This window comes from Podarcis muralis, chromosome 12, assembly GCF_964188315.1.
Source record: "Podarcis muralis chromosome 12, rPodMur119.hap1.1, whole genome shotgun sequence".
Classification (NCBI taxonomy): Eukaryota; Metazoa; Chordata; class Lepidosauria; order Squamata; family Lacertidae; genus Podarcis; species Podarcis muralis.
This window is the reverse complement of record NC_135666.1, coordinates 4,349,469-4,355,148: the sequence shown is the minus strand read 5'-3', so window position 1 is coordinate 4,355,148 and position 5,680 is coordinate 4,349,469. Positions and strand designations below refer to the sequence as shown.

Sequence of the window (5,680 nt, the reverse complement as noted above, 5' to 3'; positions counted from 1 at the left end):
AACGATAAAGCGGGACGGAGCGATATTCCCTTTTCCCTCGGCCGTGTTTTCTTCCTCTCCTCGGCGGGCGCCTGAGGGAAACGGGCCCGCGAATGGCGCCCCTCAGAGCAGCCGGCGAGAGGCCGAAGGAAGGGGAAATGTTAAAATGGGACGGAGCGATAGTCCCTTTTCCCTCGTTCCTTCTCCCTCGGCCATGTTTCCCGCCCGCGCTTCTTCTCCTCAGCGGGCGCCTGAGGGAAACGGGCCCACGAATGGCGCCCCTCCGAAGGAAGGGGGAACGATAAAGCGGGACAGAGCAATATTCCCTTTTCTCTCGGCCCTGTTTCCCGCCTGCGCTTCTTCTTCTCCTCAGCGGGCGCCTGAGGGAAACGGGCCTACCAATGACGCCCCTCAGAGCAGCCGGCGAGAGGCTGAAGGGAGGCGGAACGATAAAGCGGGACGGAGCGATATTCCTTTTTCCCTCCTCCTCCGTTGGGCTGGAGTTCGGGGGCGAAGGGGGGAAAAGGGAAAAGAGTCGGGAATGTCTTTTTAAAATGAGGAAAATAAAAGCGGCGTTGGCGGCGCCCCGGTGGCGCGTAGCCGAGGCTGAGCCCTTGATAAAGCGTTTCGGGAGGAGTTGATGTCAGGGCTCCAGTGGCGCAATCGGTTAGCGCGCGGTACTTATACAGCAGTACTAGAGCAGAGCGATGCCGAGGTTGTGAGTTCGAGCCTCACCTGGAGCACATGTCTTTTGGGGCCGCTCAGCTTTTGGGCCCTGGCGGGAAAAAGGGGGATCGGCGGAGCCGCCACAGCCGCCCGCTTAGGAAACGTCGCGGGGAAGGAAGATTTTCCATGCAAGGGGAGGAAATGAAGGAGAATAAAAGGGGAGAATTGCACGAGCCTTGCAAAGAGGAGGCGATCTGCACGCCTTTGCATTTGCCATGCAGGGACAAAGGACACAGGCTTGGAAATCGCTTATGTGTGAGTGCCTGGAGGCGGAGGATGGATGGTGGCTAATAGATTGAGGTTGAATCCTGACAAGACAGAAGTACTGTTTTTGGGGAGACGGGGCGGGCAGGTGTGGGGGACTCCCTGGTCCTGAATGGGGTGACTGTGCCCCTGAAGGACCAGGAGTGCAGCCTGGGAGTCATTCTGGACTCACAACTGTCCATGGAGGCACAGGTCAATTCTGTGTCCAGGGCAACTGTCTCCCAGCTCCATCTGGTATGCAGGATGGGACCCTACCTGCCTGCAGACTGTCTCACCAGAGTGGTGCATGCTCTGGTTATCTCCCGCTTGGACTACTGCAATGCGCTCTACGTGGGGCTACCTTTGAAGGTGACCCAGAAACCGAAATTAATCCAGGATGCGGCAGCTAGACTGGGGACTGGGAGCGTCCGCCGAGACCACATAACACCGGTTCTGAGAGATCTGCATTGGCTCCCAGTACGTTTCCGAGCACAATTCAACGTGTTGGTGCTGACCTTTAAAGCCCTAAACAGCCTCGGTCCAGTATATCTGAAGGAGCGTCTCCACCCCCATCGTTCAGCCCGGACACTGAGGTCCAGATCCAGGTGCCTTCTGGTGGTTCACTCCCTGCAAGAACTGAGGCTACAGGGAACCAGGCAGAGGGCCTTCTTGGTAGTGGCCCCTGCCCTGTGGAACGCCCTCCCACCAGATGTGAAGGAAATAAGCAGCTACAGTGGTGCCTCGCAAGACGAAACTAATCCGTTCTGCAAGTCTCTTCGTCTTGCAAAGCACGGCTATTAGCGGCTTAGCGGCTATTAACGGCTTAGCGGCTTTAAGAAAAAGGAAACAAACTCACAAGAACTCGCAAGACGTTTCGTCTTGCGAAGCAAGCCCATAGGGAAATGCGTCTTGCGGAACGACTCAAAAAACGGAAAACCCTTTCGTCTTGCGAGTTTTTCGTCTTGCGAGGCATTCGTCTTGCGGGGCACCACTGTATCTCTCTTTAAAAGATATCTGAAGGCAGCCCTGTTTAGAGAAGCTTTTAATATTTAATGCTGTAATGTTTTTAACACTCGATTGGAAGCCGCCCAGAGTGGCTGGGGAGACTCAGCCAGATGGGTGAGGTATAAATAAATTATTATTATTATTATTATTATTATTATTATTATTATTATTATTATTATTATAGTTGGGTGTTTTAATCTCGAAACAAGAGACAGGGCAAGGCAGGTTTTTTTATTCTTTATTTCTAAGTGCTTTCTGCTGAGCTGGTAAGAACCCCCCCTCGTTTTCCTCATTTATCAGCTTGCAGGCTGGTCAGGAAAGGGGTAGTAAAATGAATAAGCGAATAAGGTTGCTGGTCATAGCTGTCTACTTTCAGATTTGAAAATAAGGGATCAGCAGCCTCACCTGTCCGGGGACAGTCTATGGGATATTTAACAATCCGGGATAGCAGCGGGAAAAGGCGCTGGAATAAGGGAATTTCCCGCGAAAAAAGGGAAGGTTGACAGCTATGTTGCTGGTGCATTGTGTAGAAAGAGACAGGTGAATTTTGCTTCCGATTTATGTCCTTTATTTATTATTATTAATTAAATTTCTATAGCACCCTTCATTTTCTTCTTTGGCAATCCCTCGTAGCCAAGTAAGATTGTCTTCGATAAACACGGTTTTAACGAGTCCATAAGTGACTGTGGAGGCCAGTTCTGGATCCACACCTCCTTCCACAGTCGGGACATAGGTTTCCGGGCAGGAGTTGATCATGGTGTGGATTTGCCAAGCGTGCCTTCCTCTTAGCACGTTTCTCCCTTGCATCCTGAGTTCAAGTGTCTACAAAGCTTTGGAAAAGGCTGTTCTCCAACTGGAGCGCTCGCAGGCTGGTGTTTCCCAGTTGTCAGTGTTTATACTACATTTTTTAAGACTTGCCTTGAGAGAGTCTTTAAACCTCTTTTGTTGACCACCAGCATTACGCTTTCCATTTTTAAGTTGGGAATAGAGTAGTTGCTTTGGAAGACGCTCATCAGGCATCCACACAACGTGACCAGTCCAACGAAGTTGATGTTGAAGAATCATTGCTTCAACACTGGTGATCTTTTGCTTCTTCCAGTAGTTTTTGGAGCTGAGGTGTTATTATTTTCCCCCTTTATTTTACTCCACACCTTGATTTCCCATATAATGAACTTCATGGCACAAAACATGGGTTTTCAAAAAGACCTTTATTTAAAAAAACAAGTTAGAAAGGCATTTATTCATTTAGAAAACTGAAGCTTAAGTCCTGTTGTTGGGCAACTGTCCCTGGGAAATAGGAGCACTTGGAGGGTTTGCTTTCACTGTGGGGTCCTTTTACATAACATTCCCTCTGAATTCACGCCCCTTATCTCCAGCCACCAATAAGTGGTGGGGTGACAAAAGCAGTTGTGATTTTTTATTTTCTTGGCAGCTGCGAAGGCAAGATGAGCCCAAGAGCCCAGAGGGTGCAAATGTTGGCAACTTGTTTCTGTGTCCCCGGATGGCCCTGCCTGCCCCCAAACTACCAGGGCTGCTCTCCCACACACCCCTCCGGAAACTGCCTCTTTCCCCTCATTCGCCATTTCCATTTATGACATCACAGGAAGTTGGTAGATGTCTATGACATCACAGGGAGCCCATAGCCAACGGTCACAGCTGGGGAAACATCTGCACAGCCCTCGCTGGCCTCACAATGGGGGGGGCACCTCAGCAGTTATTAAAAATGAGGTGACCCCGCCATTGTGAGGCCAGGGAGGGCTGTGCAGATGTTTCCCCAGCTGTGGCCATTGGCTACCAACTCCCTGTGATGTCACAAGGGGGTGCAACCCCCCCTTCCTGTGACATCTCTACTTAGAGATTTCCCATACAATAAAAACATGGCGCAAAACAGGGATTTCTTTTCAGAAAACGTTTATTTTGAAAAAAATGAGAAAGCCGCTTATTTAGAAAACAGGAGCTGTCTGGCTTAAGTCCTGCGGTTCTCTTCATGACTTTCACGGCTGGTCTCGGGGGAAACCTTGCCGGCTCCAGCCATCCCTGAAAGGCAAAGGCAAACAGATGAGTGGGGTGGCCACCATCTGACAGCGTCCACCCAGACCCCTTGCCTTCTTGCTCCACAGCATCCCAACGCCAGGCGATCGCCTCCTTCCGCTTGCCAGCTTGCCGCCACCATCTGGTCTTGGGGAAAACCTCGCCGGCATTGGATGTCCCTGAAAGGCAAAGGCAAACACGTTGATGGGATGGCGACTATCGCAGCGTCCACCCAGACCCTTCCACAGGCTTTGGTCTGACAACTTCATCCCTGACTGGCCTGCCCCGTCCAGGCAGGTTGCAGAAGTGGAGGTTCACCAGTTTGAAGCGGTAGATCCACATGGAACTACACCGGTTCCCCTGCTTTCCACCTCTAGGGCTGTGCCGGGTAGTTGCCCTCCTCGCTTTGGCCGTCGACGTAGGGTCAAGAGCTCTACGAATGTCAGCAAGCTGACATTCTCAAAATGTAGGTCTGTTGACCTTAGGTTGAGGGCCAAAGACACAGGTGAATGTCACCAGATAGCGTTCACAAATGGATCGGCCAGCTGACATCCCCAAATGTGAACCTGGCTTCACCTAGGCGCCACCACTAGAAGCCGATGGGCAACTTTCCCTCACCACAGAATCCGCCTAGGGACACTCACCCGCCGCCAAAGGGGCAGCTTCCCTCCTCGGCTTGTCCGCCTGTTAATAAACAAACTAGGCTTCCAAACCCGCTTGCATCCCCTCGGCCAGTCTTGTAGCCTTGCGGCATCAACCAGGCACTGAATGCAAACCTTCCGGCAATCCGTCCACCACCAACAGCCGCGCCAGGTCCATTGCCAGACCTCCCCCTGCTTCAGAGCTGAATTTCATCCACCTTCAAGTGCGATCCCACCAGCAAGTAAACCTCAACTTGCCTTCTCCTTGCTCCACAGCCTCCCAGCGCCGGGCGATCGCCTCCTTCCTCCGGCCAGCTTGCCCCACGGGGCAGGAGACCACCCGAGCTGAGTGCCTCCACTGAGGCAACTGCCTCGGCCTTTGACTTGGCCAACATTTATACCCTCTCAGCTGCCCAATGTTTTTGTGGCCTCACAATGGCAGCATCTCCATCACCCCTCAGACCTCACAATGAGGGCGCAGCTCAGCAGCCATTGGCTCCTTGGCTTTTGACCAAGGAGATATATAACACCCCCCTCCCCAATTTGTGCCAGTATCTGTCAAGGCCACACCGGAAACCCAGTGGGGCAGGAGGGGGGCATTTTTCAGCCCAGTGGTTGCATTTCCCTCCACACAACACTGGTCAAACACACAAATAAACAGAACAATGAAAGTGAGTCTCATCTATGCACAGAAATCTTTTCAAGGAGTGACATGCAGGGAGAAAGTTATCATCTCAGGAAAAAAGCTCCTTTTCATCAATCATTTATTGTATTTGACTAAAAGCCATTAAAGGTCCAGTTCCAGAAGCATCCAATCCAATAAAACCTATTAAGAAAGACCCAGAAACAAGCAACCATTTACAATAAATCAAATAAATGAATCCCAATAAGACTGTTTTATATGTGACAAGCATCTCAGTCAGGTAATAGCCAACCTATTTTCCCTTCTGGGTTCTGTCCCTGTAACACTGCCAACACCTTTTCCAAAAATCTCTGAGGTTTTGCTAGAGCTGACCATGGAGTATGCAATGGAGAAGATCTTCTCCTTAACTGAC

General features: G+C 51.0%; 1 non-coding gene across 1 annotated transcript; it reads left to right on the top strand.

Annotated features, from left to right (window-relative positions):
• Positions 1–627: 627 nt before the first annotated feature.
• Positions 628–722, top strand: TRNAI-UAU (transfer RNA isoleucine (anticodon UAU)). The gene is made up of 2 exons: positions 628–665; positions 687–722. It is a non-coding gene; the product is annotated as a tRNA-Ile (tRNA).
• The last annotated feature ends 4,958 nt before the right edge of the window (positions 723–5,680 follow it).